The sequence below is a fragment of the Punica granatum genome, chromosome 3 (genome assembly GCF_007655135.1).
Source record: "Punica granatum isolate Tunisia-2019 chromosome 3, ASM765513v2, whole genome shotgun sequence".
Taxonomy (NCBI): domain Eukaryota; kingdom Viridiplantae; phylum Streptophyta; class Magnoliopsida; order Myrtales; family Lythraceae; genus Punica; species Punica granatum.
In genome coordinates this window covers 11,994,400-12,013,216 of record NC_045129.1, presented here as the reverse complement: position 1 = coordinate 12,013,216, position 18,817 = coordinate 11,994,400, and the positions used below count along the sequence as shown (strand labels likewise).

General features: G+C 36.1%; 2 pseudogenes; both read left to right on the top strand.

Moving 5' to 3' along the window:
• Nucleotides 1-12,297: 12,297 nt before the first annotated feature.
• LOC116200386 lies at nucleotides 12,298-14,092 on the top strand (annotated as a pseudogene).
• Nucleotides 14,093-15,681: 1,589 nt separating this feature from the next.
• Nucleotides 15,682-18,554, top strand: LOC116198988 (annotated as a pseudogene).
• Nucleotides 18,555-18,817: the final 263 nt, after the last annotated feature.

The window sequence follows — 18,817 nt, the reverse complement described above, 5'->3', positions numbered from 1 at the left end:
TATTAGGAAAATTGTTGGAAGAGTTGGGTGTATTTGTTAGTAGGACTTAAATTTAGTTACTATATTGGATATAATTATTATTATAGTGTTTGTATGTATATATATACACCATATATGTGTGCGGGTGAGCTGATGGTTAGATTGGATGTGATTGTATTATTTATTTGAATATTTGGTTATTTGCAATTAAATATTTATTTAATAATAATTCATTTTGCTTTGGAATATAGTACTCACTGAGATGCAGTTTACACTCTACATAGGAGAACTTTTTGGACATCGGGGATTAGCTCGGAGGACTAGGTAGGGAACTTAGTTACTTGATAAGTAATCTTTTTGTATAGAATATATTTGAATATGTTACGACTTGAAATTTTTGGTTTAGTTAGTTTAATGAAGTGGTTGAGAAAAAGTATTCTCTTGAGAAGTATATACTTATTCGAGTGTGTTAGATTGGTTATATGTTTTTTGGAGTTGTAGAAAACAGGTTTTATATGAATAGTTTTTGTGATATTGGATATCAAGGAAATACATGGAAAACTCTGTTGAAATTTCGGGTGGTGACAATTTTGGTATCAGAGCATAGGTTAGGAGATCCTATAGACTTAAGTTGAGTCTTGATCCCCGAGATTTTTTTTTGATAATTGTGTAGATTTTGATTTGATTTCTTTGAATTCCATGCTCGTTAAACATTTGAGTTGTTTATGCTTTGGATTTTTTAGTGAATAAGCATGGGCTTAGGCGGTGCTTGTTGAAATTTACATATACACTGCACGATAGGGAAATTGGTACTAAGTAGTTGAGGATTAGAAACATTATTAAACAATTAGGTTTTGCATATCAGGTTTTATAGGAGTTGTTGCAATTCTTTGAGCAAATCAAAGAACTAAATCGGAAAGTAAATAGTTAATTCGCTGGAATTTCACTTTCTGAACTAGATAAGAGAGGGACTTGTTCACAGACTGACTTAGTAGGTTACCAACTTGGAGAAGTGAAAGACAAGATCTAAATTGGAGTTTCAGAACAAAGGTGAATTGAATTGGAAGCAGATGTGGCTGAGCTTTAATTGTGATTTCCTTGTTTAGTTGCTATGTTAGTTATTCGATTAGTTTCGGCCTTATTTGCTCGATTTGCTTATGAGAAACTTTTAATATTTTGTTGACATATTAGTAAGATTTTTCAGAGGTTGATGTTCATTAATTTCTTTGTGCTTGGTTAAAGAATAAGCTTGGGACTTAAGTATACTTTTCGAAATCTATCTATATAATTATTATAATACTATTAAGATTTGGGTAGAGGGAAGCACCTTGGGTTCCCCATTGTTCAAGTTTCTCATTAAATCAGAGTTAGGATCAGTTATTCTTCGAGCTTCAAACGGGTATTGAATTCAGTTAAGTATCAGAGTCGAGATGCATCTCAGATTCTTCACAAATCAGGATCGAGAGAATTGTTGCTCTGTTTACTAAACATGATCTTACTTGATTTTCATTGTCGCTATTGGGATTCTATTGTTGCTTAGCTTCATATTTTTAGTCTGGCATCATCATATAAGTTCAGCATGGGTTTTTGGTATTCTAAATTATTGCTCTAAGCATCCTATTTTGGCATGAACAATTATTCCACTGGAAAAGCTATGAGATTGAGACTGGCCAATTCTACTATTAGTAGAGATATATATCAATCTTTTGATCACTCATGGCAGATTGGAGTTTATTTCAGTTTGTATATCCTAGCCACATGGCAGGAATTCTATTGATTAGGTTTTGGACATAATTTTCGATATTCAGGCTTGGGAATCTTACAGGTATTTATTTCTCTTTGCTAGAAGCCTTGAGAATTGTTCTACATTGAAAGGTGCAATTAAGTGCTGGTCAACTTATTTGAATTGCGGTTGCTTTCGAGATAGTGATTTGAATATTCTACAAGAATTGGGCTCAAATCATCTGATTTATTATAGTGGCTCAGCGGAAGCTTGGTGGCCTATGAAGGTTCTTGGAAAATTCAAATCCTTAATTCTCTAACTTTTCTGGTAACGCAAAAACAAATTTCAATGATGAAATTTTTATTAGTGGGGGAGATTGTGAGACCCAGTAATTAATTTTTTAAACATGTACACTTACACATATACATAAATATACTTATATGTGCATATGATATATTATATGTTTATGTGGCTAGGAAAAAGAAGAAGAAGAAGAAGAGGTGGCATGGGGTCCACGTGGTCTTGAGAACACCCCATTTTCCACCGCCATTTCTTTTCTTTCTTCTTACTTTCCTTGCTCTCTTTTGAGTTGGAGAAAATAGAGAAACAGAGGATGAGAGAAAAGAGAGACAAAACATAGCGAGTTGAGGAAGAAACGAAGCAGGAGAGGAAGGCTAGGCTCGGGTTCTTGTAGTAAGTTGACTCTTCTGACCATAGACGTTCTTATTCATTAGTCTAGATGCGGATTGAGCTAGTTTTTCTTCGTTCTAGCTCGGTTGGGGTTTCGACTAGTGATGTGGAATTTGATGTGGGTCAGTTGTTTATGGCTTAGTATTTCTATTAATCAGGTTTACAAGCAAATTAAGATTTAATTTGATTGATTTCAGCTTAGTTAAGTTATGACCTATTGATCGAATAACTCGAGGAATGAACTATTAGTGAGTTGGCTAGGGTTTCGGTTATTGATATTGAATTCAAGTGTTCGGCTTCTCCAATTGCTATTGGATATATTGTTTGATTGATTGAGTTATATTTTATAGTCTTGGGTGCTGCATTAAGGAATTTTATGATGCTTTGTTGTGTACTTATATTATTGGACTATTATATTATGCTATGCGCTGAAAAACGAAATTAAATGAGGTCATTGTTCCTGTTTTGGGATTTAATTTCGCCTTAGGGTATTTGTAGTGATATATGCTTGATGATTATATGTTTATATATCATATTTTCTGATTTTTGCTGTTTTTGGTTGATGGTAAAGACAACAGAGCAAGCTAAATATCATTAGTAAATGAGTTTATGTCGAAGCCCAACTGATGGTTATAAGGAAAGATTTAAGTGCTTGCTGATTTAGTGGTTGTACTGAGAGTTGATTTTTCATTAAAGTTGTTGCTCGTATGTGCTTTGCTATATTGTGAGATGGAAGTAATGGAAGTGTGAAGAGCTAGATATCCACATGGGTTGTGAGACTGGTGGGGGATGATCTACTGTTGTCTTTATCTGTGTATTTGGATGTGGCCACTAAAACATTATACCTATTTTTGGATTATCAACATTCTAAGTTAGTATTTAGCTTAGAAAAGTTATTATAAATTTTTATAAATAATATTGGGCAGGCAATGCTAGGAGATTATGCTTTGCTGTCTTGAGTTTCATGATGTCGGATTTCTTGTATAGAGTATTATATGGTTGTTGCTATTATTGTGATTATATATTTTTGGTCTTTTATGAATCTCTCATTTAGAAATTGACAAGAACAATCAAGGTTATTTAAATGGGAATTATGGAGATTGTTTAAGTAGTTTTTGACATAGATGAGAAATGAACATAATGAATATAATATAAATCAGGACTTATTGGAAATAATAGGTTCTAAAGAAGATTGTAGCAGGTATAGGAAGCCGTAATGGTGTTGTGTTAATTGTTCTCTAAATTTATATTTGCAAATCATAGGGATTGAGGAGATTGAATTCTTGCACTTTGGCGGTTTGACCCAGTGACCTATCTTTCTTGGAGTTGTCGGTGAGTACTTTATTCCATTGTGAAATTATATATATATATGTTACGTGAGTACTTTATTCCCTTATAAAATGATGTAATATAGTTATATAAATTATTTAAGAAGAATATTGTGATAGTTAGAGATTAAGAAATCGGCATTGCTATGTTATGTGAATTGATTTAAGAGATATTGCCCTTTTATGTTTTATTTTGATTCGAGATATGCAGTGTGATTGTGTATGCTGATTGTATATGAGATATGTAATGATAACATGCTGCCATTGTAATGTGATTAGGATTGTGTTTGTGTATGATGATATATGAGATGAGATGGCATGATTGCAATTGATTATGCTCGTGGTGTTGTTTAACTATAGCCATGGGACTGCTGGACTCGACAGATTATAAAATGGGCTTGATCAGCTGCTGGACCTGATGGAATATAAATTGAGGTGAACTTTTACCGCAAGAGGTTAATCGGCGACCCCCGTTTATGAGACATGGATATTGGGAGTAGAGGATGATATGAATGAGATGTGAAGGGTCACGGTACCGTCATACCTCTATTGTGAGGGAATGCAACCCTATAGCTATATTGATTGGTTGTATTGCTGGAGATGTGATGATTGTTGAGATTATCTGAAGTTGTTTTGTGAAAGCCGTGTTGTTGTCAGAGTTTGATCAGTCAAGTAATTGTGTTGTGAGTTGTTATGGAATGCTAATGAATAGATATTTGATATCTATGTGATATTGGATATTAGGGAAATAGTTGGAAGAGTTGTGTGTATTTATTTGTAGGACTTAAATTTAGTTACTATATTGGATGTAATTATTATTATAGTTTGTATATGTATATAAATACCGTATATGTGTGCGAGTGAGTTGATGATTGGATTGAATGTGATTGTATTATTTATTTGAATATTTGATTATTTGCAATTAAATATTTATTTAATAATAATTCATTTTTCTTTGGGATATAGTGCTTATTGAGATGCGGCTCACATTCCCCATATATTTTTCCGATAATCTAGGAGCTAGACTAGCAGTATAGGAGAACTTTTTGGATATCGGGGATCAGCTTGGAGGACCAAGTAGGGAACTTAGTTACTTGATAAGTAATCTTTTTGTATAGAATGTATTTGAACCTGAAATTTTTGGTTTAGTTGGTTTATTGATGTGGTTGAGAAAAAAGTACTCTCTTGAGAAGTATACACTTATTAGAGTTTGCTGGATTGGTTGTATGTTTTTTGGAATTGTGGAAATTATGTTTTATATGAATAGTTTATGTGATATTGGATATCGAGGAAATATAGGGGAAACTTTGCTGAAATTTCGAGTCGTGACGCATATATTTCTATATAATTTACTATTGTAATTAATTACATTCAGAAACACCGATTCTGTTATTAAAAATAATTATTAATTATTAATTATTAATTTTCAAATATTAATCTTCAATAGTTTTTTTTGCTATGGATTAGAGTAAGTTAATAATAATAATAATAATAATAATAATAATAATTTGAAATTAATTATTTCAATTATATGTGTCATTTTTTAAATTAATTATTATTGTAGATCTGTCGCATATATTAAGTTTTGTAATTAGGCTAAAAAATTATTTGGTGCCTTTTAAAATCTTGTTTAGGAGATCCGCATTTTTAAATTTTATTTTTATTTTATTTATGAGCTTCAATTCATAATGTTGTGTCATAGGTTTTTCTTCTATAGGATCATATCATTTCCATTGTATATATACGTGTGTGTGTGTGTTCTTTTTAATACAAAAACATATATATCATTTCTTATAATAATTAGTTTGATTTTTGAAAAATATATTTACTTATTAACATGGAAAAATATTTTCAATGATAATTTTATGTTTCATACGGTGGCGAATTAATAAAGTTAGACTACTTTTGAATGGTTCGATAAATAATTTCAAGTACGGAACTCAATTATTGTGTATTGTGTTCTATTTCATCATTGTATATTACATTTTTACACAAATCCGAATACATATTTTTTAAATATAAGTTTTATGGCATCCTTATTTCATAAATTCAATTGTTATTTTTATATTGCAATAAGTTCGTATATTACAATAAGAAATGTTATGTATGAAATATATGAATTATTTCAAATAATCTCTATTAATCTTTTAAATAAATTATGTTAATAATTTTGTTCTATTAATGAGGAAGTATTTAATGGTGTAGGAGTCAATTTTACTTATATTTATATATTTATATATATGGATAGTACAATATGTTATCTTTACTCTTCTTATTGGCGATTTACGGCTTTTATTTTTCTTTGATGACTAGGGAAGTGCATTGGACGCAGATATATTTTCAATTTCTTGTTATGCTTACTTTTCATTCATCTTCTTCAATTTAATAACCCATCAAAAATAATTAATAAAAAAATTAAAGATTGTAAGAGATGAGCATAAGTTTATTAGTATTGTAGTGATAGAAACATGGTGAGTTATATTAATTGTCTTGTGTTCAAAACTTTTCATTCAACTTTTCTTATTTTTATTATGCTTTTTTCATATTTTATTTTTGCAAAAAGACATTTTTAATGTGGACTTGACAGCGTAAATTTTGCCTACGTAGTAATTTATCAGTGGTTGCAAATTAAAATTATTTAAAAAGTAAAAGAAAAATGATAAATTAAACAAAATAAATCAATTAAACCCCAACAAAATAACGCTGAGGGGTTGGATGGTCACCGAGAGTGGGATCGGATCAAGGGGCTCCCCCTTATAACTCCTATTACTATGTCCAATATGTTATATGGATATGGAACTTTTAAGATAAGAGTTGCAAATATGTAACTCCTATTACTACAAAATATACAAATTGCCCTATTTTTATAATATTGATACATGAAATATGTATTATTTAATATAACTATTCATATGGGAAGTTATATTGGATTTAGCATTATACTGTATATTGTTTCTGAATAAATTTCTATGAAAAATAAATAAAACCATCTATACAATTATATTACAAATAAATTTAAAAGTTTCTATTAAAAAAGTAACATATAATAATAACAAATTTATACTCTCAATCAATGTTATGTCTACTAATATATAATACTACATACAAGTCATAAACATAAAAGTCATAAAAACATAAAGATTATATTTATTTATTTACGAAAAATTAACAAAAAAAATCACAAGCGCGGGCTTCAAGTCTAGTTATAATAATTAAAGCTTTTTCTAGTTATTTGATACATTCGACAAGAAGACGCTAGCACTACCCATCCTATTTGTAATGATCTATTCAAAATATTGATGGATAAAAATAAGATATGATTAAAAATGTAATTCTTGATAGAACTGTACATCATCAGTGACATTTATATAGAGATAGGTATCATAATATTGTCCAATTAAAATTTAATCCAGAAGACTGCATAAGAAACAATGAAGCATGTTGAGAACTTGTTAAATTGATAGAGATTGTATACAATAAACAAAACAAAATTATGTAGAAAAATCAGATAAAGTTCTATTTTACAATCTAAAATATATATTTTCAAAGGGGAGAATGATATCTTGGTCATATAAGTTTGATATTCAGTCAATTTTAGTCATATAAGTTTTAAAAGTGCCGAATCAGTCTCATATGTTTGCTTCGTAAGGAAATTTTGGTCCATTTCGTGACGGGACGGTAACAGATGCTATCGTGAACACTGACACTGTTAAATAAGGCCACGTGACAATTTCTTATTTGTTGAAAATTTAAAATTTTAAAAGAAAATAATAAATAAAAATAAAATAATAAAAATAAAATTTAAACTAGAAAATTAAAAAAAAATAAATAGACCCAACACCTTGTCGGGGTTGGGTCACTCGTCTCCGAGGGTAAGGGCCAGTCGCTACCCCTACCCCTGAAATCGCGCCCAAGATTTGGGGTAATCACGGGCGCGTTTCGGGGGTCGGGGCCCCACCAGCGCCCCACCCCCTGGATGAGGTCGTCGGCAACCTTAGATTTCACCGACAGGTGCTGGGTCTCTCCTTTTATTTTATTTATTTTTAAATTTTTAATTTTCTGTTTTAAAATTTATTTTTTTATTAATTTTTCAATTTTTTTTGTGTTTCGATTTTTATTTTAAATTTTAAATTTTCCGCCAATAAGAAATTGCCATGTGGCGTTATTTAACGGTATTAGTGTCAACATCAACATCCGTTACCGTCCCATTAAGGAATGGACCAAAATTACCTTACGGAACATATATATATATATATATATATATATAGACTGATTCGGCATTTTTAAAATTTATATGACTAGAATTGACTAAAGGCCAAATTTATATGACCAAAAAAATCTTTCTCCCATTTTCCAAAGACAATACATTCTAACTTAAAAATATCTCTAACCGAATGAGTTGATATGTTAATTGAATTATTTAAGATGTTACCCGCATGTTCGTTAACAGTGGGAAGATATAAAAGGGTTGAAGGAAGGAGAAAGAAGATAAGATAGAAGAAGAACTTAAAGATTACAAACTTAAGAGAGAACATGATTTGTAGAGTAAAATAGGAAAAGAAATTGGATGGAAGAGAAAATCATGTGACGAATTTCATATAATTGATAGGGGAGAGTAGGGATGACATGGATACATGTTGGCCATAAGGCCAAAACCACATGAATAAAATATATATTGATTAAATAGAACAACTCAACAAATATCATAGAGAATGTGCCTAATTATAGGCCACAAGGAATCTAAAAATAAATATCAAACATACTTAATAATATCAAAATCAGATCTAGAAAATTCTATGAATATTTTCTACGTATTTTAACTACCTAATTGATCGATACGATCTTATTTTGAAAATATTCTATTTCCTTGATAACCTAACATCTCTAACACTCCCCTTCAATATGAGCATGTAGCGCAGTGAAATGTTCGTCTTGCATATAGAGACGAGTTTGACGACGACATGAGCTTCTTTGAATAGCAGATAACTAGCATGGATTGACTTGAGTTACTTGCCCAATAATCATCGAGAAATCGACTTGAGCTCCTTGGCTTCAGAGGTCGAGGAATAATGTAACAATCAACTCGAGACTTTTGCCTTCAAAGGTCGAGTAAAATGGCTTTGAGCATCTTGGATTCAGAGGCTGGAAAATATTGACTTTCACCTTTTTGCCTTCAAAGGTCCATTGTTGTTGTCTTAGTCATCATCATCCAGTGCCATTGTTCCGCTCTGATACAATGACGAATTTCATATAATTGATAGGGGAGAGTAGAGATACAAAGGATATGCGGTGGCCATAAGGCAAATAAAATATATATTGATTAAATAGAACGACTCAATAAAAATCATGAAGAATGCGCATATTCATAGGCCATAGGAATCTAGAGATAAATATTAAAGATACTGAATGTTATCGAAAGCAGATCTAGAAAATCCTAAGAATATGTCCTAAGAATATTAACTACCTAACTGATCAATACGATCTTATTTTGAAAATATTCTATTTCCTTAATAACCTGATAATATCTCTAACAGTTATAAGGGAGAAAGTTTTATATGTAACGGGTATACTACGTGGTAATGTCACATGTCAATAGGATTCCTCAATTTCTCTTATTTTTTAGTAATATCACAAAAAAATGTAAGAGGGAAATGAGAACATTGTAGTCAAAAAATCAGAAATTGTTGTGGCATTTGTAAGTTTAATTGTAAAAATTGCCCCGGCTATAAACCCTATAGGTACACTAGATTATAAAGCAGAGGGGTAACTTAAAATTTAATGTACTTCCTTAGGAGTTTTATGACATCAAATTTTACCATTTGCAAGCTGATTAAAAAAATATAGAAAATTCAACTTTGGTTATTAAATATGTATATTCTTTTAAAAAAATTTCACTGCACATATTGGAAATGACGAGATTAAGGATGGAACTTAGCTAGGCTACTGGCCAACGATGAGACCCTAATAAATTTAGAAAGAGATGTGCATTCTGTCTTTCTTTTTTCGAGTTTTGGGAGGTGGCCACCACCGATTGGTCGAAATCTCCTTACTTCAGTCCTCAAATATCATCGCTGACTTCGACTAGGAGGTGGTGGGTGGAATTGATAGTTCATATTTCCTGAATCTGTATACTCTTGTATGCTCAAATTCTCCATACACACTTGATCATCCAAAAATAAAGGGAAAAAAAAAACTCTCCATGCACTTAGCTGCAAGCACTGGATTGAGGCTTGAAGGGATTTTCTTCATTCCTTAAATCTAAGACTACCATCTTTTCCAACAATTTGTAAAAGACCTTTTGATATTGTTATCTAACAAGATTAAAATTTTTGGTGTATATGATTGCCGTAGTCATAAATTTTCATTTATGAAATAAAAGAAGTTTGTCTTCACAAGAAACAACTTCTTTTTAAATAAAAACAATTATGGGAGATATTGCTTTCGGTATTATGGTAAATCGAGTATTAAATGTTATTCCTCCTGCTAAGGATCCTAAGGAGTGCGCTTCTCGAGACAACATGTATTCTCTTCCTTACGTGAATTGAAGTTGCTTACCATTTTTTTGTTCCCGTTTCATGTACTGCATGCGCATTGATGCAGCAGCTCCTCTCCAATAGGGATGCAGGTGATCATCATCAAGCTTACAAGTCGAGATCTCCTTCTTTCTATGATCATCATCAAGCTTACAAATCGAGATTATATCCTTAATTTCAATATGGCTCTATCGTCTTTTGGGACTTCTTCCATGAAATTATCTATTTCCAAATGGATCATTATGTCTAACAAGAGTTGTCAAGAAGTATTTGTTTGCTCTAAATTTTCTTTGGATTACCATGGTGACTCTAATCCCGTGAAACTCAATGTTGTTTGCTCCCCAAATGGAGTGTCCGAGGCATTTATGCCATTATACAAACTTACAAAGTTTGTGTGCACATATGTTGGTACGTATTTAATGGTCAATGGCGAGACATAATTTGAAAGTCAGCTAAAAAGTACTGTTAGATGGCCAAATTGAATAACTCGTGCAGCCCACACGACTAATAAACCCTTGTTAGTATGATTTTTAAGTTTTTGTCGCATTTCAAGCAGCACCTAGATGGGCCTTCTGTGGGCTTAATAGAAGCCTTAATCTACACTTGGGTGTGTAACACCCAATTAAAATGCTTGAAAGTGGGAAAATGGCCGCACAACGAGCCCATAGATTTCCACTTACAAACATTCCGATTGGTTATTATTCAACTAATATTTTTCCTTCCTACACCGGCCTCCTGAGACGGAAGATCTAACCCTTGTTGGGGTCGGAATCTATCGGATGTAAGGGGCTTTTGGAACTTAATACGAGTGCTGTTGCACTGGTTCACTTAATCAAGTCTACAGTCATTCTTGGGCTCATGTGGTACTTTACTTTTACGAATGAAGATATCGTAATGTATAATCTTGAATTTCTTTCGCACGCAAAGGAACCCGGCCTAACCTCAGCCTCGAAAGGGTTCCTCCTCAAGGAGAGAGGATGGCGAGCACGCACTTCTTCCTCGAAACCTATGTATGATACGAGTAGAAGTGTCCCCGGAAATCCAACATTAACACATGGTTGGACAGTTCTTTTAGGCATGCAATCTTGGGACAAATTTTAAGGTTCCGCCACAGATGTTAAGTTCTGATGCGGCAGACGACATAACAAATCGGTATCTAAAGAAAAATAGGTTTTGACGACCCTGTCTCAAGGGAAACGGCCTTCGGAGCACAATTCACTGCCTTTGGCTGTGAAATGACGAGATTTAAGGCGAATTTCATCATTTAGGGCCTAAAAGGGCATTTTAATATTATTTGGGCGTTTTTGCAATTTTAGGAATAGTTTATGTCTTTCGTGCAATTTAGGCGTTTTAATTCCTATTTAAACTTTGTAAAACCCTAGGTTATAGTAGTTGTTTTTTGATCAATTAATAAAAATTGGATCTTTCGTTTTTTGCCCAATTCTCGGATTTGATTCGAGTTGGATGTCAATTTCCTAGGAATTCAAAGAATCAATAGGGATTGAAGGTCGTAGTTTCGGTATTCTGCGGAATCAACGGTTCTGTGACACGTTCTGTGTGCGTACGCTGCGACAGTTAGTATCAAAGCTGCGTTCATTCTTGGATTAGTGATGCCGCCCCGAAGAGCGATTAATCAACGTCGTGATGCGGAGGAGGACGAGTTGGATCGGAGGATCAAGCAGATCATTGATACCCGATTGGAGTGTAGGTTGGATGTGATTGTGGATCGCCTAGCCGAAAGGATGGGAGCGCTGATGGAGGCTCAGTAGGAGGTCGACCCAAGGCGTAGACGAGTCCCTAATTCGGTTGCGAACTTGGAGGAAATCGAGTATGATTTCAATTCTGAAGGGGACGCGACTTTGTTTTCCGAAGAGGATCCCTCTGATGACGCATTTTTTGTAGCGGGAGGTGATGGAGAGCCCAAGTTTGACAAGGGGGAGGAGGATAGGGGAAACACTGACAAATTGTAGGGTGAATTGAGTAGCTCTGGTGCGTTAGAGTTCTTTAATGGCAAGTTTATTTCCAGAGAATTGTCCGATGCTGAACTGTTGATGATTCAAATGTGTTGGCTTCATCCTCGGAACAACTTGATGGCGCCGGTATAGAGTTACCAAGTCTTTTTAAATGGATAGAGAGCCAGGCTCCAAATGACTGTTCGACTGAAGCATGGAAAAAGAGGACCCATTGGGTTGGATCTCAAGTTACTGGGGAAGTCACAGAGTTGGTGGTCGAGGCTGAGAAGCATCTTCAAAGCATCAAGCCTTTAAGAAGGAAACATGGTCGAGTGTTGGAGGAGGGTGCAAGTGGTTTACTTCAGAAAAAAATTGCTAGTGAAGAAAGCAAAGAGGATATGGCCGATAACCTGACTGAAGATTGGTCTTCGTTGAACAAAATATTTTCTGAGGGTGGCGCATCAGAAAGCGCTGCTTCATTTGGTACCAAGCATTGGGCTTCTGTTTATTTGGCCAGCACTCCACAGCAAGCAGTTGAAATGGGACTGAAGTTTCCTGGAGTCGATGAGAAGGGAAATTTCAAAAAGGTTAAAGAAGAGGAAGATGCGAACCTTGACCGTAAACTTCAACTTCATTTGAAAAGAAGGCGGCACAAGAAGAGACTGAAGCAGGGTGTCAAAGAAGAGTGTTGTTGATCTAGATACCGGTAACTCAGATGGGCGAGATATTCAAAATGAGGATATGCGCATGGAGGATGCATCTCCAGTGGGTCCTGCAGACGTTACTTTGCCGGATTTAATTGAAACTAGGGGCTCTAAGCGAATGAAGGAGGAGGATGAGGATCTAAATGCTAACAATAAAAGGAGCCGGTCTGTGAGTGTTGAAGATGCTGATGAGGCCGAGACGGTAAAGGATGATGCCAATAAGTTGACCGATGTTTCAGGAGATGAAACAACAATGCAAGTGAAGGGTAAATTTCGTTGCACTGCCTGTGGTGAAGAGACTGAAAAAGTGCATCCGCACCCTCTACTGAAGGTGATTGTATGCATAAGTTGCAAATGTAAGATTAATGTGAAGGATTCCGAGTGCTCGGAGTGCTATTGTGGATGGTACGACTGAAGCAGCGAGTTAGTAAACTGTAAATCATGCAATCATTTATTTTGCACAACCTGTATCGAGAGAAATCTTGGTGAAGAATTCTTGTCTAAGGTCCAAACCTTGGGCTGGCAATGTTGTTGCTGCACTCCTAGTGTTTTGCAGAGCTTAACACTAAAATTGGATGGAGCCATGCGATCTGAATATGCTGAATTGTCCAGCTCTGGTTCTGATTCATACACATCAGATTCAGGCATTGATGCTGCAACCAGGTCAAAGAAGAAGCGTAAAAGGAAAATTCGAAGAATACTTGATGATGTTGAATTAGGGGAAGAAACCAAAAGAAAAATTGCTCTCGAAAAGGAACGTCAAGAAAGCCTTAGATCTCTGCAACAGCAATTCTCTGCAAAGTCAACTGCAGTGAACTCTACAATCTCAGATTGGAGTGCTCTTGAGGGAGCCGGTATTGATGTGCTTGGCGATGCCATCAGAGGTAATATTGTAAATGTCGTTGGAGAAAGGGATGAAGTAGCTGTAAGGGTTCCTCCTAGCATTTCGGCAAAGTTGAAAACTCATCAAGTGACAGGGATCAGATTTATGTGGGAAAATATAGTACAGTCAATTGGGAAAGTAAAATCTGGAGATAAAGGTCTTGGTTGCATTCTAGCACATACCATGGGCCTGGGTAAAACATTACAGGTTATAGCTTTCTTATACGCTGCTATGAGGTGTGTTGACTTGGCACGACATCCTCAGACAGATCTTAGAATATCTCAATTTTCGAGCAAGTAAATTTTGGGGCTGAGTAACCGGTATGGTGTTGACTCTTTGCCCATTCCATCTAATGTTCAGTCAGGCAGTTTGAAGAGACATCAGCCCCACGAATCAAAGGCGGCTGCTGCTCCAGTAATTTCCTTTCAACCAAGGCAACTTCCCCAGATTTCACAACAAGTCCCCGCTCTAGGTTCTGGACATCAAGTGATAGCTCGGATGATGACAATTCGAGGGCGAATTCTCTCCATCTAGGGAAGAATGATACGACAGACGACGTAACAAATCATTATCTCAAGAAAAATAGGTTCTGACGACCCTGTCTCAAGGGAAACGGCCTCCGAAGCACAATTCACCGCCTTTGGCTTTGAAATGACGAGATTTAAGGCGAATTCTATCGTTTAGGGCCTCAAAATGATATTTTTAATGTTATTTGGGCGTTTTTACAATTTTAGGAATAGTTTATGTCTTTCGTGCAATTTTGGTGTTTTAATTCCTATTTAAACTTTGTAAAACCCTAGGGTTACAATAGTTGTTTTTTGAACAATTAATAAAAATTACAGCTTTCGTGCTCTTTGATTAGAGTTAGATACCAATTTCCTACAATAGGGATTGAATGTCGTAGTTCCGGTATTCTGCGAAATAACGGTTCAGTGATAGGTTCTGTGCGTATACGCTGCGTGAAGTTCCATTGACGATCATCGGATGGGTCCGCTATTAAATGCGGGTTCCATCCGATGGAATTAATGGGGACTTAACAGATCCATAACATGGAGAAACTCCAAACCAGGTGGCTTTTGCGACTCTGAAGAAGAGTAGTCCTTTGACAGTCTCTTCAAAGAAGCTTCCAGGAAGCTACCATGTCTTATAATCAGATTCTTCCTCAGCTCTGATAGATTTAGCTAGGATGCCTTTTCCAACTCAAGTTCATTCACGCAGTTCGACACTTATTCCCATTAAGTAAAGTTTTGAATTTGAATCTTATTAATATAAAAAATTTATGATTGGGAGAGTTTAAGGCTGACCCGGCTCGAACTGATTTATTCATAACTCGTTGGGTTCATCGATACCAAGGTGCACACCGAAAAAGACTTAGGATGCTTTTCTTCTGCAATTCTTGCTATTATCAACTTGAAAAAAACAAAAACCGAAGAATCAAAGGAAGACTTTTACGGGCATAAATTTCCCAATCCAATTCAATGGCAGATGAGGGAGGCTAGGAAAGAAATAAACAAGCAACTAAGTAAAGAACCTTTGGCACTTCATCCATCAGAAGAAGAAATACCATTTTCATCTCCCCCTGATTTATCCCAATTGCCCCCATCGCCAAGGCAAAGCCAATTGAACAGATCTTCATGCCTAGCAAGCAATGCCAAATGAATCCTTGCCACGCAAGTTAAGGACAGGACAGGACAGGGCAGACCCCGACAGATTAATATTCCCCAACCTCATTCGACATGGTTTATAGTAGTCAACCTCAGCATCAGCAGAAGACATATATTAGAAAGGCCATTTCCAAACAATTTAACCGCTTCTCTCAACTTCTTTGGCCAATCAGCAGAAACAGAGGAAAGAAAGCTTCAAACTTTTGAGTCTCTGTCAGTAAGGGGATGAAGAAGGGGGAGGTGGGTCTCGTGATGATGCTGATCACAGTGGGTTTGGGATTGGCACTGTCGTCATCTTCTTCGAGGGATTACTATGAGTATGATCGGGACAGGTGGAACCCTCTGGCATCGTATCGAACGGCATCATCTTTGTCCATGGTGCTCAATCGGGTCAGGTCCTCCATCGTCCTCCCGGTCGACGGGAATGTCTATCCCAGTGGGTATGATTGCCTGAACACAGAATGTATTCGGAATTGCATTCTTGAAAATGATCGAAAGAGTTCATCACGATTCCTGATCCTGCTTGTGTAATTTCGACTGCTCTGCTTTTGAGCGGAAGGAGTTATTTGGATAAAGATAACAGAAGAAGCAAGAAAGAAAAAGAAAAAACGAAATGGAAAGAGAATGAAATGGACTCAGCGACGCTTCTTTTAACCAACTGTTCATTATATTTGTGCTAAAGTTTGGGAGTTGTCGTCGACCTTTTGCATTCATTACGTTCGACCGGTAATTTGATTCTCAATTAATGGGGGCCCCTCTTCTTATTTCAGTTATCTGCCAGTCTTGTTGTAAATCCTTGAGCATTGACTAAGCTGCACTGTTGCAGGTCATATAATGTGACTCTTCTCATAGGGAATCCTCCGCAACCATACTTCCTCGATCCTGATACTGGCAGTGACCTCACATGGCTCCAATGCGACGTCCCTGGTAAACGATGCACTGATGTACGTCATACTCGAGACACTTTAGATGACTTACACCTTCTTTAGCATCATTGATGTGAATGTGAGTTCCTTAGGCCTAAATTAATGTTCATCTGCTTGAAATACAGACTCCTCATCCGCGCTATCGACCCAGTGAATTAGTGATATGCGAGGATCCGATCTGTGCATCTTTGCAGCCTGGAGACTACAGGTGCGAGGGCCTGCAGCAGTGTGACTATGAGATTGAGTACGAAGATGGAGGCTCGTCTCTCGGGGTCCTTGTCAAGGATGTCTTCTCCTTCAAATTATCAAGTGGCACTCAGCTTAGTCCCCACCTAGCCCTCGGGTCGATAACTTTGCCTGGTCTTGTAGACCTAATATTTGTTTCAGCTGTCTAAGCTGAAACAAATCTATTTGCATTTTCCTTAATGTCCAACTAGGCCCATGGACCTCACTTGTAATTGAAAAGAAAGAAAGAAAGAAAAAAATCATAGTAATATTTTTTTCTTCACGGATTTAAATCCCATCGAGTTACCCCACGTATTCTCATTGGTGCAGATGTGGATATGTTCGGCTTCCTGTTTCGTCTCATCGTTTCATAGATGGAGTTCTCGGTCTGGGGAGAGGGAAATCAAGCCTCACATCACAGCTCAGCGCTCAGGGTATAGTCAGAAACATTGTGGGCCACTGCTTAAGCTCGAGAGGAGGAGGGTACCTCTTCTTTGGTGACGGCCTTTACACCCTTCTCGTGTAACATGGGCATCGATGCCCCATGAATCGTAATTACTCCATCTGGATGTCAGTTTTCTTGATCTTCCATTTCCATTGCTATCTGATTCTAGATTGTCTTTTCGGTCCTTATATGTGCAGAAAACATTATTCTCCTGGGATTGCAGAGCTGACTTTCGCCGGAAAATCCACTGGGTTCAGAAATTTGCCCATAATTTTCGATAGCGGAAGCTCTTACACGTACCTCAGTTCTCAGGCTTATCAAGCTTTGGCCTTTCTGGTGAGTTGATAAAAAGTAAAATTGTTTCCCCTGTCCTTAAACTTCAGCATTTCTATTGTTTTACTCGTACATCGGATTATTTCAGGTAAAAAAGGAATTAATGGGAAAACCATTTGAGGAAGCAATTGATGATCCGACTCTCCCACTCTGTTGGAAAGGCCCAAGGCCATACAAGAACACCCAGGATGTGACGAAATATTTCAAGCCCTTCGCTCTGAGCTTTCCGAGCACTGGAAAATCTAAGACCCAGTTTGAAATTCCTCCCGAATCTTATCTCATAATATCGGTAAGCACCAGCTTTGAAATGCTATCCTCTAAACAAAGTAATGCTTGTTGCGCTTGAATAACAGTGAGGTTTGTTCATGATTTGCTCCAGTCCAAAGGAAATGTCTGCTTGGGAGTCCTCGATGGAACCGAAGCAGGGCTGCAGAATTATAACATTGTTGGAGGTAAGAGCATTCTCTACGAACTAAGCTGATCCAGACCCTTTGAGCTTATCTGTCTGGCAGCAGTTTGAGCCGTTGATCTGAAAAGGATTAACAAGATCGTTTTCAACAATAATCAGACTGCTATAAACAACATATAATGTGATTGGCGCTACTCAGTTTTTCCTGGATTGCTTAATATGAAATACTTAGCTTGATCATTAACTTGTTGAGATTTGATAAAATTAAACTGCAGATAATTTTTTCTGTAACTTAGGCATATGTATCATCACAACATAGTTCATAAACCCGGTTGCTTGTGGCTCATTCCTTTGTTGCAATTTTGCAGACATATCGATGCAGGACAAGATGGTGATCTACGAGAATGAGAGGCAGATGATTGGTTGGGTCCTGGCAAGTTGTGACAAAGTCCCAAAGTCCAAAGCTTTCCTAACATGAGGAGGAACATAGTATATAGGGATTACTTTCACGTTAGTACATATTCGAGACAAAATGATATTCTTCTGTTCAACCAGATTTAGGCATAAACGGCTCCAGCCCCTTACGATTGTACAAGGGGATATCCCCCAAATATTGATTCAATAAATGTTTGATATCCTTAAATGAGTAGTTAATCGAGTTTGGGGGCGGCAAAAGGAATTTCCAAGGGAATATCGAAGTTGATAAATTCCTCTGTTTCTGCTTTTCTTAGTCCTTGTGATCCATCACTGTATTGTAGCAGCAACTCATTTCTTTTTCACCTCACTACTTTATTTTCCAGCATACGACGATTTTTCGAATGGCAGACTCTTGGCCCAAGACTAATCAGCATCGCCCAAGCATTTCAATTGAGAACTGTTATAAAGCTTTCAATTCATGTTGGAAAAACTGCACCAACGCTTATGCAAGAGGCTAGCGTTGGCCTGGATATACAGGGATCATCAGGGCAATACGAGAGAATATTTGTCTGAAAATTTTAAAATCACAAACCTGGGCCAATATCA